Raw genomic sequence first — 18,044 nt, forward strand, 5'->3', positions numbered from 1 at the left:
GATATATCAGCTGTAGTGCATGATTTTTGAATAATTTTGAAACCGAGCTCATTTTAATCCTTAACCTCTTGATAAGTCAAGAATCTTTTTGACCGGGTCTTCAGCCTCTGCTGAACGATTATTCAAATGTTTTTCAATTAAAAAGCCATTATTTTATTCAAGCTAAATGAAGATCTTTTCATTCTTGAACTCTATAAATAGGACCTAGTACCCAGCCATTTATTCATTCATCAAGCTGAGTTCAGAGTTAAGCTTTATCATTATAAGCTTATTAAACACTTGGGAAGTAAGATTTATAGTAGATTTCGGCTTCGAGGTGTAGTTCGGTCATAGAAGCATTCAAGGTATTCCTATTCTTACTTCCTTTCTGTATTATTTTATTAAGTTCTTATAGTTTTTCTCTACTCAAGTCCTAACTCAGTATTCTTTATTCTTGGTTAGGCATATAAGTTCTTTGAACTTGAGGTTCTTGTTGGTAAGTATCTTCCCGATGGTTTAGTTCATTCTTTTCATTTCTTTTCTTTTAGAATACTCACCTCTCTATTAATGGTTTTTAGGAGTGTTCCAAAATCCCGACTTTGTTCTCATCATCCCGGTATTTTGGTAAGGAAAATAGGACAGTTCTTATGTGATATGTGCTATGTTTATATAAAAGTGTTATGATTATGCTATAGTAAGATTTTATGTGTTATGATATATGCATGTTTTGGGGCTTATAGTTGTTATATAACAAACCCTAACACTTTTATGTTTTGGGCTTATAGTTGTTATATAGCAAACCCCAACCTTTTTATGTTTTTGGGGCTTATAGTTGCTTAACTAGCAAACCTCATTATAGTTTGAGGCTTATAGTTGCTTAGTTAGCAAACCCCAATAGTTACCATGTACATGGGTTAGAATTATGATATATGTGTTATAGTATATGATATATGTTCATAGTTTATGTGTATGATTATGTTTCATGCTTGTAGTAGATTTTCCTTGCTGGGCATTAGGCTCATTCCTTTATGTTTTATATGTGCAGGAAAATAATTATGGCGGCGGGAAGGTTCTTGGCAGCTTGGGAATGTGTATTGAAGGAGAATGGAATCGGTGGACTGCATGAAAGATTCAAGGATGAAGTTGTTTCTAGTCATTTAAAATTATGTTTTACATGTATTTTCCGCACTTTGTTTTGTAATGAATTTTAAAATTTATAGTTATGATTATTTTAATATTTTCAAAACAATGGGATCCCATATCCTAAATGAATTTTCATGTATTTAACCTTTGCTTTACAATTTATAATAAAGTTATGGTTATTTCATATGTATGTTTTCTTAAGATTAGTGTCTGTGTATAGTAGTTATTAATGGTCCAAAGTCTATAATAAGTTGGTTCGTTACATAAAGTTAGATCCAAAAGGTAGTTGAAAAGTTTTCTTTACAAATCTTTTCACTTACCTTTTTTTTGGGGGGGGGGGGGGGGGGGGGAATTCACACCATTATTCTAGATTCTAAAAATTGAATTTTCTTTCGATTCTATGAATTTTCCTAGTATCAAGTATGAATTACGGTATCCCCAAACCCTAGAGTGCATTTTCCTACTTCCAAAACACTAATTTTCCCGAGAAAACCAAAATGATTACGACCTCCTACCCCTAGAGTTTGAGGTTGGTGCCTCTGACTTGGGGGCGCGCCGCGACCCTTAGGGCCAGGTCGCGACTCGCCTAGGCAACCTTAACCAAAATAGATCTTTGGGGTCGGGGACTTAAACCTAAGCGCTCAGGATGAATTCTATTGCCTGGTTTAGTAGAATTCGAGGTCCAGGAGGCTAGTATTTTATTCCAAAACATTTTAATTGGATTGTATTTTAAATAGTTATCCATTGTCGCTTGTGACTAAGGTTGCCGTTAAGGCTCGGGATTGAGGATCGTGCTCGGGACCGCTCTACATCCTTCGCTCGGGACTCGAGGTGAGAAAACTGCACCCGAGTTGTGAATGGGACTAAGATCCCCTATAAATGAACATATGTGTTCTGCAACTTGTGTATATGTTATGTGTGATGTGAAAGTACGGCCTAAGGGAGTCGAGGCTGATGTTGAGCGTACTGAACGCAGCTCGGCCTAAGCGAGCCGGGATAAGCTAAATAACCAAAGGGCTCGGCCTAAGGGCGTTGACACCTAAATATTTCTATTAAGATTGAATTATATGTTTGGAAGAAGTTGTTTACTGTTGCCTAATTTATTTCTTGTACTATGTTGTTGGTTGAACTAGTTGATCTAAAGTTTACTATGCACATTCTATTGTTATCTATGCTTGTTGAATTTGGTTTTCTTACTGAGCCTTGGCTCACGGGTGCTACGTGGTGCAAGTAAAGGCAAAGGAAAGCTTGACCATCCATGAGTTGGAGAGCTTTGGGGGCGGTGTGTACATTGGCAGCTACTCGACCGCCACGACCGAGGGATTTACAAGGACTATAACCAAAAATTGTATTTTGCTATTTAGGCTGGCTACTATTGTATCTATTTTTTAGAGTTGTAACCACCATGTAAAAATTACTTTTGGGATCCCATGTATCAAACTCTTATTCTAATGAAAATCAACCATTTTACGATCAAAATATTTTAACCCTAACCTGTTAGTTGACTTTAGAAACACATTTATGTTCAAACGACTTGATTAGCAAGTCTTGCACTATCTTAAACACACAGTGTAACAGTCTTGGTTATCCAGGGCATTACATGAATGAAGTGAGATAAGAAGGAAAGGCATCGTTATTTATAGCCTTGCCCACATGCGAGTAGCTGACGTCATCAAGGTAAAATGTTATCATTATTTTCAAAATGATGTGATGCTAGCAGCATAGGAAACCTAAAAGATTATCATTACTGCCTTAAAAGTGATGACAGTCTGCCTTGGAACCATAAAACCATCGTTTGCTTTATCAAAATTGTCATCATTAGTTCAAAATAATGGTACTGCCTTTTTGATGTGTCAAAATTTAAAAGGTACCAACTTGGTCGAGGTATGAAAGTTTATCTAGTGCTGGTTGCAATAAGATAAACTTGGGGCAAATGTTTAACCCAAAGTTGGACATGATGATGTGAATGTTAGGGTTTTATGCCCTAATTAAAACACAATTTCTTTGTAATCTCATTTTATTATCAATAAAAGAATAGAAATCATTTTTTGACTTGGTCAATCACTTTGCTCACATGTTTTATTTTCATGATTATTTGTTTAATATAAAATTCTATTAAATCCCGAGCATATAGCTAATCATATTTATAGTGATGTAATCACAGTGGAATATAAATATGATTATATGTTCAAAATAAGTTAGTCCTAAGATTAGTCAGTGCACAGGATTTACACTGACTTGCCAATCTACGATATGATCTACTTACACATTGCGGTGTTATGTTCTTTCCAGAACATTATCATAGTAGATAAGATTGGATGTATTTGTTACATTGGACTGGACCGATATTGACAGTTGATAGGATAAGTAAACATATCGTTATTATCTATTCTAGTCATATTATATAGTTGACCATAGGTCAATTCAATCTCAATTCTGAGTGGTTAGTATTCTAACTGATTGTATTATTTGAGTTCTTTGACTTATTCGTTGCCAGCTTACCCTACGGACTAGCCCATACTTACATCTTGGGAACTCGGTAATATAATTGAGTGGGAGTGTTAATCATAGATATGAACATCTATAGCTTCTGATGAAGAAGTGAAATGATGGTTTCCTTTTAGTTTGGTTCAAGGTGTTAAATGATAGAGATCTCATTTTAGTAATTAATATTAGTTTATAGAAATATCATTTACAATGAACTAAATGTTTTAAGGATAAAATACAATGAGGGGTAAAACGGTATTTTAGTCCCATCTCATTGTAGACCGTCTATAGAGGATTGAGTGAAAATTATGGTTGTAACAATGGATAATTAATAGCGCATCTATATTTATTATAGAGCATTATATGAATTCAAGAGTGCAATTCTGAATCTTTAGTGGAGTCACGAGGAATTAATACGTTAGTAAATTTATTTGTTAGATTTATGATAACTTATTGGAGCTTGATTTCATAGGCCCATGGTCCCCACTGTACCCTGGATAAAATCATCTAGATAGTCTCAATTAATTGATTTAATTATCAAAGTTGACCGTGTCAATTTTGGATAGTTTCACAGAGTTATGTAATTTTGAGAAGAAAAGAGAAATTATGGCAGATTTATTAATTAAGATAAATTGGTATCTAAATTAATAAATAATTTTAAATCAAGGTTCAAATTATAAATAATTAATTTGATAAGGGATTTAAATAATTATTTAATTAATTAAATCAATAGAAAATAATGCAGGCCTTGATTTTAAGTTCAATGGGCTTATAATCAAATGGGAAATTTCACGGGCCTAAAACCCATGATAATTTCGACCTAGGGTTGTTTATTGGCTATTATTTTATTAATTTTTTAATTAAATAATTGACCTAAATGAGTCTATAAAAAGAATGTTAAGAGATAGTTGAAATCAGAAGTCACACAAGTCACAAGTCAGATTTTCTGATAGTCTAGGTGATTCTAAGGATACTTTGGAAGGTTTTGAAGAAAATTGAAGATCGGTTCAGTTTCTTGGTTATGCTATGCGAGAAAAATGATACAAGGGTTAGATAAACTGAAGGAAGGACTCATTCATTCCACTGTGTATACTGTAAGTATTCATATCATTGTTTCTCTTTGAATTCAATTTAGAAACATGTTCTAGGTTATCTCATATTAATTTGTTTAATATTAGATCTACATGAAAATAAATAAAGATCCCGTATAAGTTTCCTAACAGTGGCATATAAAAGTAACACGTGGCAAGGTTAGGTATTGAACTCGTCCATGCTGGTCGGTTTTCAGGTGCTGGTCGTTTCCGTTCAAGGACAACAGGAAGAATTCTTTAGTCAAGTAGCAAGATGAAGAGTATCACTTTCAGATCACTGCTCGAAGGGTGTCTGATCAAAAACAAGGATAAGCTCAATAGTGTATTGGTGATACAACTTGTTCGAAGGGAGTTCCTGCTTGAAGAACGCTCTATTCAACCAAAATGACCCGAATCTTAGGGGATATTTATGTAACCGATATTTAAATGTATTTTTTTTATATCCTTTTATTGTGTATTCAGTTGTAACAAGTTCACATTATGCGTGTAAGACCTATTTCATGCTTGTAAGGCTCATGGTCAGGCCCATGGTCCACTAAGAGACTATAAATAGAGTTCTCTCAGTCATTCGCACCCATGCGAACTTTACTCACAAAATCTCTATCGAATTGTCTTCTCACTCATGCTTAGAAAACTCAGTTGAATCTTGTTCTACTGATCTTGAGCCTGATACCTTTTTATTAATAAAAGTGCAAGTGGATATAGGTCATTACCAATTTTTGGGGCCGAACCACTTTAAATTATTTGTGTCGTTTTAATTGGATTTAACTCATTCATTACTTACTGTCGTTCAATTTGACTCAGTGTCGTTGACCAAAACGCTGGTCAACAATTAAAATTTTAAAATTCGAATGAGATTCATCTCTTTGTTTGAAGTAGTGAAATCCTTATGTGTATGTGAAGGGATTTGAAAAAAATTAACGTGAATTTTCAAAAATAATTATTCAGTAAAAATTCCATAATCATTCTATTTACAATTCTCCTAGCAAATTATTTTTAAACACGCTCGCAATAATGAATCAATAGAATCATTTATTTCATACTAATATAATTATTATTGTCAATAGAGAAATTGGTTGAAATAGACCCATTTTATAGTGCATTTTGCACAATAACCTACTTTCAAAACATTTTAGCCAAATGGCCTCTTTTTTAAATAAGTGGGTATAATTTTACCCATTTACTTTTACTTTTACAGAAACAAAATAAAAAAGAAATGCTAATAAACAAATATCCCTAATGTCATTTTTCCCTAAATCCCCTAAATCGTAAGCTCCTCCTTCACGCACTGCTCACGGCAGCCGTGTCTTCCCCTTCACACACGACTCACGGCAGCCTCCTCTGCTCACAGCGACGCAGGTATGCGACCCATCCCTCCACCTCGTCTCTTTGTTCTCTCGTTGACCCGAGCAACCCATCCCTCCCTCTCCTCACTCACTGCAAGCCACCCTTCCTCTTCTCCTTCTGTCACTCTTCTCCCTCCCTCCCGTATCTCTATTACTCTCTCCATATATATATGTGTGTTAATGTATTCTTTTTTTAATTTATGTGTTGTTTTACTGATTTTTAAGAATGCTATTGTTTACATTGAGATATTTCATTTATGCATGAAAGATGTTTGATAAAATGATTGAGAGAAGCATAGTATTAGATTATTGTTTACATTGGCTAAAATGCTATAGTTTTTTACTGATTTTTAAGAATGTTATTGTTTTTTTACTGATTTTTAAGAATGTTATTGTTTACATTGAGATATTTCATTTATGCATGAAAGATGTTTGATAAAATGATTGAGAGAAGCATAGTATTAGATTGACTGTGTTGTAGTAATTTTTGGTGAAATTGATGATAAAATATCAAAGCATGCTTCTTTTTGATTAATTAATGATGTTTAGGTTCCTCTTTTGGGCTCTTTACATTATTATTTGGAATTCTACATATTACTAAGATGAGGTTTTTGGTTTGGTAATTGCGATTCTGTGACAAAAAAGGTAGAGTCCAAATAAGTTACAACAGAGAGTTTTTCAGCAACATTTATCATTGTTGAAGTACTTATATTTTTAAGGATTTTTATTTGAAGTACCATTAGTCTATATGTGTATATATATATATTGTCACTAATATTAATATTCACATCTTAGCTTTCTTACTGATGCATGTATTTGATGAGAGGCATTAGGAAAATAAGGTTTTATAGCCAACTTACATAATTTTGATTGGTTTCCTGCACTGAATTGTGATTTCTGAACAAATCAATTGGGATATTTACTAGAATAGGCACAATGCATGACTGAATTTATTAGGATAGAGTATTTGGTTGTATGTTTTTCATTAAGAATATATGGTAGTGACAATAAGCTTTTGAGCATGGTTTGTGAACATGTTAAATTGGTTGACTCGGTTTTTGTAATAGGTACTCAATTTTGGACAGGTTAGTTTTAAATTATTTGTCTCATTTTTTGTAATAGGTATTTAGTTTGGACTGTTAAATTGTAAATTACTTGTCTCAGGTCTTGCTGAATATTTTTACAAGTAGTATTATTACAAGAAAAATGGTGCTGGATGTTCAAGCACTTCATTAGTGGCATCTCCTAAAAAACAATCAATAAAAGAAGTAACAGAAAAGTCTCCAATGACATCAGTCTCTCCTCCAACTCAAGCAATATAAGAAGCAATTAGAAAGTCTCCACAAAAATCATCTTCTCTTCCAATACATGCAAGAGAAGAGACAAATGAAAAATATTCATTGAAACCATCACCGCTATTGTCTAAGGTATATAAATAAATAATAGAATGATATCATTGTTGGATAAGTAAGAATAAGAATATAATTGATTCATAATGTTATAATTTTACAGGTGAAATCTTTAGACATACCATCACTAAGACCGATATTGATGGAGAATGACCATTTTACAAGTCGTGTATCTGTAGCCTACAGGATACAAGTGTTGAGGAATATATGATCACTACTTTGTTATGAAGATTTGGAAGCATTCACAACTTCTTGTTTTGGTCATCTTCTTAAACTAATCGATCTAGCGAAGAGTAGTGGACAGTTGATACATTTTCTTTTACAGAGGCAGGTACAAACTAATAAAGAAAATGAGTTATGGTTTGATATTGATAGTCAGTCTGTTAGGTTTTCAATGCATGAGTTTGCATTGATTAGTGGCTTTAATTGCGGAAAATCCAATGACCCAAACTTGAGTAGTCTAAGAAAGGGTAATAGGCTTAAAAAAGAGTATTTTAGGGACATAGAAGGACACATTACTCTTAAAGATTTGGAAACTATGTTTGTGGATATGAGTGAAGAAAATCTAGCAGGGGAGTTGAAAAAAAGAAGAAATATATAAAGAAAAATTAGGATCATTTGAGACTTGCTTTGCTTTATTGTTTGGAAGGAGTAGTGCCTGCACATGAGCTTGCACAACCTATAGGGGAGGAAAACATGGGTATTGTTGAGGACTTGGATGTCTTTAACAAATATCCATGGGGTAGGTTATGTTATAATATCACATTAGATAGTTTGAAGATGAATTTGAAGAAAAAGTCTGTTAAGTACCAAAATAAGGTTGGTGGGAAAAAAGGCAAAGAATCATACAAATTATATGGTTTCCTTATATTTTTCAGGTTAGTTGTTTAATATATTTGAATGAATTTTAAACATCAGTATCTTGTCTTTAGTTTGTCTAATTTATCTCTTTTGATTTTTGGTTTTTTAGGTTTGGATTTATGAAGCAATATTTTTACTTGGAAATTTATTTGCAAACCAAAAAGAAGGAAATGTGACTCTTCGTTGCTTACATTGGGAAGCAAAAGAGCCCAAATACAAATAGATTAGTCAGGCATTGAAGCTTACTCATGGAAAAGTAAGTCAAAATTACCATTTTGGTGATGTGTGAATTTAATTTTAATATGGGTAAGGTAAATTTAAGTCGTTATATGTTTGTTTGACAGATTGACGTACATAATATCCTCCATGCTTTTGAGTTAGAGAAGTGCCAACCATACATGAAGGATTTTGAGTTATTGAATGATAAATTCGATGACTTGATTGATACCTTTGTTAAAATACTTAAGGTTTGCAGTCCTATTTTGAGTTAATACAATAAGGAAGAAGAGAAGATTGATGTTTTAGATGATAAAAAAATGTGCCCTTCAACTTCAAATGTCAATCCAAATTAGAATTTGGGCAATGTGATAAAGTTATGGGTTGATTTGGAGAAGAAAATGAACACTCGTTTTGATGAGTTGATGAAGCAACAAGATGAAATGGACTCCAAATTGGACTTGGTGTTATCAATGATGGTTCGTAGCTCTGGTTGTAAATCTAATCAACCTGAGTTTGAGTTGGAGGCTAAACATAATGGCATAAAAGTTGATGGTGGTGAGTGCGGGGATACGTATAGCTATGTCACTCCACCTACTTTTAATGGTGATGATGTTGTTTGCAATAACGAAAATGAAGTTGAGGTCACATCTCCTCATCCTAGGCCAATGAGAAAAAGGAAACGTGCTCCTGCCCTGATGACACCATATACAGACCCAACAAAAAGGAGAAAAGGTGAAGGGTTCAAAGTTGATCCATTTCGCAAGATTGACGAGCACAAGGAAGAGGCTTTTATGAAGTGATTCAATGAGAACAACACAAGGTACTTTAATTTATTATTTTTCCTTGCATTATGATTGTCTTTACAGGCCTAACACAATTAAAAAATCGATGTGTGCAGCGTGTTAATTAACTGTGGAACCGGCAGCTACCAAAGGAAATACTTCGAACAATTATTTACCCTAGCAACATGGCTGTCTACTGATGTTAGTATAATTGTCTTTTAATTTTACTTGTTCAAATATTATAAATGAAAGTTTGCTTATGCTACCCTTTATAATGATATTACTAATGCAGCATATAGATGAGGCTTTATGGGGCATGAGAAAAAGGTCACAAAAGTATCATGACCTCTTTGATTAGAATGTTGCCATTCTTGATGAATTATTTTCTCAGTGGCTTTGCAGACATTGGGAGAAGTTCAATTTAGGTAACAATTACAAGGACTTTTTATTTGATGATGTTTTTATTAAGTGTGTTAATGGTGAGAAACTACTTAGAGGAAAGGCTTGGGAGAATGTTCACACACTTTACACACCACTAAATATCGAAGGCAAACATTGGGTGTCTTTGGCAATCAAGTTGGAGAAGTGGGAGATTATAGTGTTCGATAGTAATATAAACCTCACACCTGATCGAAAATTGGCCAAACACTTGCAGTCTTTCCGGTGCATGCTACTGTACTTGCTTCATCAAAGTGGTAAGTTTATGGGTCTCCTTCACAAAATTCCTGAGCCATTTACATGTCGAAGGTTGTGTGACATTCCTCAAGACCAATCCAGGTACTTCATCCGAACATTTGTATGTGGTTTGATTAATTTTGAACGAGTTATATAATTGTAATTGCTTTATGCAACAAAGATTGTGGAATATTTGCCATCAAGCATATCGAGTTTGACATGTGCGGGCTAAACATGAATTATGTTCACAATGACAATATTGTCTTCTTTCGAAAAAAATGCCATGTGAAATATACAATAAAGATTGGGATCCATAGTAAAGGAAAATATGGAATATTATTTTGTTTATGTATCAAACTCATATAGTATGAATTGTATTAGATATTTATTAGCAAAGGCAATGGAATGGTATTTTGTTTATGTATCAAACTCTTATAGTATGACTTGTATTGGATATTTATTAGCAAAGGCAATGGAATGGTATTTTGTTTATGTATAAAATCGTTCTGGTATACCACAAACTGCTATAGACTACTTGTGTTGGATGTTTCTGTTTTAGACCTCTTTGTGTTATATTTCGACAGCTTGTCTAAAACTTTCAACAGCTAGTCTAAAATTTCGACTGCCTGTCTAAAACTTTCGACACCTAGTCTGAAATTTTGACTGCTTGTCTAAAAATTTCGACTGCTAGTCTAAAATTTTGACTGCCAATCTAAAGCTTTCGACAACTAGTCTAAAATTTTGACTGCCTGTCTAAAGCTTTCGACAGCTTGTCTAAAATTTCGACTGCCCGTCTAAAATGTTTGAAATGTCTAAAAAGACTCCAATAACACAATAAAAGAACATATATCTCAATTAACATTTTATAAATTTAAACAAAGCTTAATCTTTATGAGATTATGATGATTACAGATTGAGTGGTACATATTTCAATCAAACGACTATGATGATCAAGGATTTAGTGGTAGATAATCTATTGAGGTACTATTATGATGATTATGTTTATAGTATTAGAACAACACTTTATCATGTAGAATTGGATCTTAATTCATTATACATTTTTGACAATTAGCCATGAGTTTCGACAACTTGTCTAACATTTTATAAAGTTAAACAAAACTTAATCTTTATGAGATTATGATGATTATAGATTGAGTGGTACAATTTTCAATCAAACTACTATAATGATCAATGATTGAGTGATAGATAATCTATTGAGGTACTATTATGATGATTATGTTTATAGTATTAGAACAACACTTTATCATGTAGAATTGAATCTTAATTCATTATACATTTTTTACAATTAGCCATGACTTTCGACAGCTTGTCTAAAATTTTGACGACCTGTCTAAACCTTTCGAGAACTTGTCTAAAATTTTGACTGCGTGTCTAAAACTTTCGACTACTTGTCTAAAAATTTCGACAGCTAGTCTAAAATTTCGATAGGCTGTTTGAAATGTCCAAAAAGGCTCCAATAACACAATAAAGCAGCATAGTTAAAACTATCAACAACTAGTTTCAATACTCGGACAACCTAGTTAAAACATTACATATCAAACCAAGTCCAAAATATGAAATCACACAATATTATCAAAACATTAAACATAAAACCAAGTCCAAAATAAATCGAAAAATAATCACTTCTTGCATGTGGTTTTGTTGTGCCCATAACATCCACAATTGGAACACTTCCGTTGCTTTTTCCCCCCATCAACATCAGAAATCTTACCCTTTACTTTCTTTGATGACGATTCAGGTGCATAATTACTCTTCTCCTTTGGAAACTCTCCTCCCAAAGAAATTTGTTTATTCTTTGGTCTCCCTGGGGGAATTAACTTAACTGGTTTGATAACGACTTGAGACTTAACCTCTTCTGGAATAAGCCACTCTATTTCAGGTGGTAAAGGGTAAATAGATTCTGCATAAGCCATCCTCCAAAATTCAGTCGTGTAGAATTTTGGGCATAGACTATAAACATCTACTCCACGATGCATTGCTGCAGCGATGCCATGAACACATGGAATCTCATCAATGTCAAACTCTCGACATGTACAAGAATGTTCCTCAATATTAAATAGACCGTCTGGTGGCTCACCTTTAACATGGAACTCACTTAGATTAATGGGTGTAACTCTCATGTACCTTGATTGTTCATATCTTTGTCTCATTATATCTGCTGTTTCAACTGTAAGTGGTGTTGGACAAGAATTTGCATTTGTCCTCTCATAGAACCATTTGGAGAGTGTAGTGATAATTTCCTCCAATAAAGGAATAATGGGCCAGTCTCGAGCTTCTCTAAAAACTTGGTTCAATGACTCAGAATTGTTGGTGGTCATGATGTTGTATCGATTACCATGGAAATGACATCTGGACCAGCTTTCAAAAGATACATTCTTCAGGTATGTTGCCAGACTTGGTTTTTTTGTAGAAATCTCAGCAAATAACTTTGTGAACTCTGAAACTCTGTACGCTTTTGCCATCTTCTCAAACAACTTTTTTAAACCTTTACCACTAAATTTTGTCTTGATATTTTGTCCAAGATGCCACATACAAGCTCCATGGTAAGCATTTTTATATACATTTCGAACTCCCTTTATAATGCTTTTGTGTCTATCAGATATAAACACTAAACTGGTAGTATCAGACACTTGATCTCGTAAGCATGTAAAAAACCAATTCCAAGATGCATCATTCTCAGAATCAACAATACCAAACGTAAGAGGATAAACTTGAAAATTTCCATCTTGTAGTTGCAATGAGTAAATTTCCTCCAAATTGGTTTTTCAAATAAGTTCCATCAATAGATATAACTTTTCTCATGTAACGAAAACCTCTAATGGATACTCCCAAAGACAAAAATAAATATTTGAATTTCTGTTCTTCATCAATAATTAATCTAGTGTACGTACAAGGATTAAACTTTTGGACCATGTACAAGTAAGAGAGGAGATTTGGATAACTGTTTGCCGCTGAACCCCTTATAAGTTCATGTGCGCACTTTCTTGCCTTCCATGCCTTCCAATAACTACACTTTACACCAAGATTCTTGTTCATCTCATTAACTTTTTGTGCTAGATTTAGACCTTTTTTCACACCTTCATATCTCGCTTGCAAGTGCTCTCCAATAATAGAACAAGTTGCTTGTCGATGATGATTTTGTCGCATTTCTAAAGAACAAGTGTGCTCATTACAATGCTTGCGAATAACAAACAAACCTGTTGCATATGCCTTTGTCACACAAATTCTCCACTTACAATTGGGGTCAACACAAACCAAAACCACTAATTTCTTCTTTGATATTTTCACTTTGAATTCAAAGTTTCGTCGTATAGCAAGCATGTGTACTTTCATCTTCAACTCTTTCTTATCCACAAAATATTGACCAACACAAAAAACATCTTCTTCAATACTTGTTGCATTTGAGCTTGGTGTACTACTAACATGACTTCTTTCATTACAATGATCACTAGGGGATACACGAGGAAGTGGTAAATGGTTATCTTCAAGAGTGTGAGGTGCAGAACTAGCATCAGGAACATTACATATGCATGCATCGTCAAAGTAATCATCAAAAGTTCTATTTTCAAGACATGGGACATTCAAATTTACCTCAACAAAACCATCATCAATATTGTTTCTCCCCCCCCCCCCCTTCATCATCATCATCACCATCGTTGTTATCGTCGTTGTCATCACCATCATCACCTAAATCAACATTGTTATCATCGTTTAAACCAGCATCATCAAAATCATCATCAGTAGAAATGTTTGTAATAGAATCAACATTTGTAGTAGAATCAATATTATTAACAAGTTTATCCTTAATGAGCATATTTTCCATCTTCTTGATCAAACCCACACATAATGGAACCAAATCACACTCTTTCCATGTAAAGAAACTAACAATGTCTCTACTATTTTTTATTGCAATTGGTTCAATCTCCACCATTGTCGTTATCTTGTAAGTTAATTCTATATCGAAGAGGTTGCGATCGATTTTTGTAACTTCATAAATATGTTCAACTAACTCCTCATAAGTTAGGTTAGTTTATACCAAACTTAATCTTGATCGCGAGCCATTTGAAATTCTATTTCCACATTCCATCACATAATATTACAATATTTTTTAATGACATCTGAAAAAAATAATACAATAAACAAATATAAATTATTGGTATTATTTTGATTAAAAAATTATATAAAAAAATGAAAATCAAGTGAAAATCTAGAAATTCGACAACCTGTCTGAAAAATTAGACAAATTATCTGAAAATTAAACATCCTGTCTGATAATTCGACATCCCGTCTAAAAATTCGACAGGTGGTTGAAAAATATATGACGACCTGTCTAAAAATTAGACTACCCGTCTAAATTTGACAAATGGTCTAAAATTTAGACCCGTGGTCGAAAAAATACAACTATTGGTCTAAAATTTAGACAACTGGTCTAAAATATTAGACTCCTTGTCGAAAAATTAAACAAGCTGTCAAAAAATTATGGATTTTTCTATCTCGAAAATAACCGAAACCACCATTAATTTTTTCAGATTTTCAAGCTTTAACCTCCATAAAACTCAAGAAATAAACCTAAATCCTTACGTATACTTTAAATATACTAAAATATTCATTTTGCATTTTAAATCTACAAAAACAATATAAAAAATCTTATATTTTATAAAAAAAAAAAGCTTTATAAACCAACCTTTGAATGAGTGGTGGCCGGATTTGTGGAGAAATGGCGGCAGCCGGTGATGAGCAGTGTTCGCTGGCGGTAGAGGCAATGGTCACCGGTGGTGGTGGTGGTGGTGGTGGCGGCGGGGGATGATAGTGGGTGGTTGTGGATGGGTGTGGGTGAATGGGTGAGAGGAAGAAGATGATAGTTATTAGAGTTTTTGTTTTAATTTATTATTATTTTATTTTAAGGGTAAAATAGGTAATACAAAAAATTCATTAATAAAAGAGGTCATTTAGCTAAAAATTATTGAAATTAGGCCAAAGTACATATTGCACTATAAAAAGAGGTCATTTTGCCAAGGACCCCTTATCAATATTGTAATGCTATTTATAATCAATTTAGAATACTCCAAGGTAAATAACTATAAACTTTCATAGAATAGAAATTTATGGGTTTGAAGGAAGGAAATAAAGGTGCTGCTAGTTGATATTTTGAGTAAGTAATTTTTTTTCATGCCAGCTCTTCGAATTATACATATAAAATATAGCAATTAAGTCCATAAACTCATTAAACAGTAGCAATTAAGTTCTAGCAAGTGATTTTTTTATTAATTTTTTTTAATAAAAAATACTGCATTGTATTATCAAAGTGGCATCATAAACAAAATAATGAATTCAAACTTTAATTTTTTTTTACTTCAGTAATGTCATACAATCTTTTTCAATAAAAATTAGTAAAAAAAAACACTTATTAAGAGAATTTAATTGCTATTGTTTAATAAGTTCAATACTTGTACTATATTTTATAATTCAAGGACTAATTTGCTAAAATAAAAAAAATTAGTAAACATGATGGGGTACAACTCCAAAAAAATTAAGTATCATTTTCTGGTTTGTAGCATCTGGTCACATCTTTTTTTAATTTTTTTTGGCGGTCTCAAATTTTTCGTTCCTTGTAAGAACGAATTTTGCTCCTTAAATTTCGAGTGCATGAATGACCTCAAATCCAACTAGAGCTGCAAATACAGGCCGGGCTTTTGTGCACGGCGCGAAACCGGCACGAGCCCGGGAGGCACGAGCACGACACGGCACGAAAAAATATGGGCTTGGGCCAGGCACGGCACGGCACGACAAGCCCGAAGGCACGACACGAAAGCACGAACAAACTAGCCCGAAATCACGACATAATAAAAAACTTGATATTTTGACATTAATAATCATAATAAATTTTTATTTGTCAATAATTAATAAATTAAAATGATAATATATGTCTTATTTTTTTCAATGTTTATATTTTTATAATTATATTAATTTATTTTAAGATTTGTTAGTTAAATTTTTAGCATTTATTAGTAGGTATTAAAATTCTAATAATTATCTTTGATATAATTTTGTGTAAAAGATTGTTAAAAAGTATATAAAAATATCTAAAATTATAATTTAAACAAAGAAATGTATTTGGTTTGGTGGTAAGTCAATTGATGGTTAAAGAGGAGGTGGAGGGTTTAATTCTCCATCCTCACATTTTTTAGCAAAAAAAAAGTGGGTCCGAATATAGAAAGTGGGCCGGCCCGAATAAGAAAAGTGGGCCGGCCCGACTTGGGCCCGACACGGCACGACATGGGCTGGGCCTACTCTTTCAAAAATGGGTCGGCAGTAGCACGGCACGAATTGAATATGGGCCGGGCCCGGCCCGGCTCGAATTTACCGGAGGCACGAAAAATGTGGGCCGGGCCGGGCGGCCCACATTTACAGCTCTAAATCCAACCCTTCTACCTACTGTGCTCTCATTTTTTTAAAGAAAAAATTATGTATATTTTTTTTAATTTTATCACAAACATATAAAAAAAAAAATTGAGGCACGTTTATTTTCAGAAATTTCTTTTTGAAAGAAAATATCTTTACAAGATCTTTCTTTAATTTGAAATAAGATAATATGAAAAAAGAAGGGAAATTTTAATATGTAGGCTTGATAAAAGTTATAATTACAAATAAATACTAGGCATATTAAAATTTTCAAAATAATGCTAATTTTTTGTACATTACCCAAAATGCCCTTTTCACTTCTTCCTCATTCTCATTTCTCTCCTCTCTTCTCTCTTCTCTCTTCTCTCTTCTCTCTTCCCTCTCTCTCTCTCTCTCTCTCTTATTTCACTCTCTCTCACCTCACAACACCACCACCACACTAAATATTATATTTCGAACAGATTTGGACATGATTTTTGGGTTTTTTTTGCGATTTTTTTCAGATCTGAAACTCTGAAATCTGTAAAAAATTGACACTGCTCGATGGTGGTTCGATGGTGCTCGATGCCAGCTCGATGAGACCTTCAAAATCATGATTTTTCATGAAAAAATGACTTAGCTCGATGGTGGTTCGATAGTAGTTCGATAGTGGCTCGATGGTGCTCGATGAGACCTTCAAAATCATGATTTTTCATGAAAAAATGACTTAGCTCGATGGTGGTTCGATGATAGCTCGATAGTGGTTCGATAGTGCTCGATGGTGCTCGATGCAATTCTTGTAAGAGACATAATTTTTCACTCGGGTGTCCGTTTGGGGTGATTTTTTTTTTGATTTTGGGTATTTTTTCAAGATCTACATGTTTGACATGTTAATATGCACATTTTGGAAGTGTATCACTTGTAAAAAATAGAAAAGTGCAAACATACCTCATGTTTAAGACATCTTTTGGTATATTTTTAAGTTTTAAACTTCCGAAATGTGCATATTAACATGTCAAACGTGTAGATCTTGAAAAAATACCCAAAATCAAAAAAAAAATCACCCCAAACGGACACCCGAGTGAAAAATTATGTCTCTTACAAAAATTGCATTGAGCACCATCGAGTCATTATCGAGCTACCATCGAACCACCATCGAGCTAAGTCATTTTTTCATGAAAATCTTGATCTTGAAGGCCCCAGCGAATGGTGGCTCGATGGTGCTCGATGCCAGCTCGATGAGACCTTCAAAATCATGATTTTTCATGAAAAAATGACTTAGCTCGATAATGGTTCGATGGTAGCTCGATAGTGGCTCGATAGTGCTCGATGGTGCTCGATGCAATTCTTGTAAGAGACATAATTTTTCACTCGGGTATCCGTTTGGGGTGATTTTTTTTTTGATTTTGGGTATTTTTTCAAGATCTACACGTTTGACATGTTAATATGCACATTTAGGAAGTTTAAAACATAAAAATATACCAAAAGATGTCTTAACCATGAGGTATGTTTGCACTTTTGTATTTTTTACAAGTGTTACACTTCACAAATGTGCATATTAACATGTCAAACGTGTAGATCTTGAAAAAATACCCAAAATCAAAAAAACAATCACCCCAAACGGACACCCGAGTGAAAAATTATGTCTCT

Source organism: Humulus lupulus, chromosome 2, assembly GCF_963169125.1.
Source record: "Humulus lupulus chromosome 2, drHumLupu1.1, whole genome shotgun sequence".
Lineage (NCBI taxonomy): Eukaryota > Viridiplantae > Streptophyta > Magnoliopsida > Rosales > Cannabaceae > Humulus > Humulus lupulus.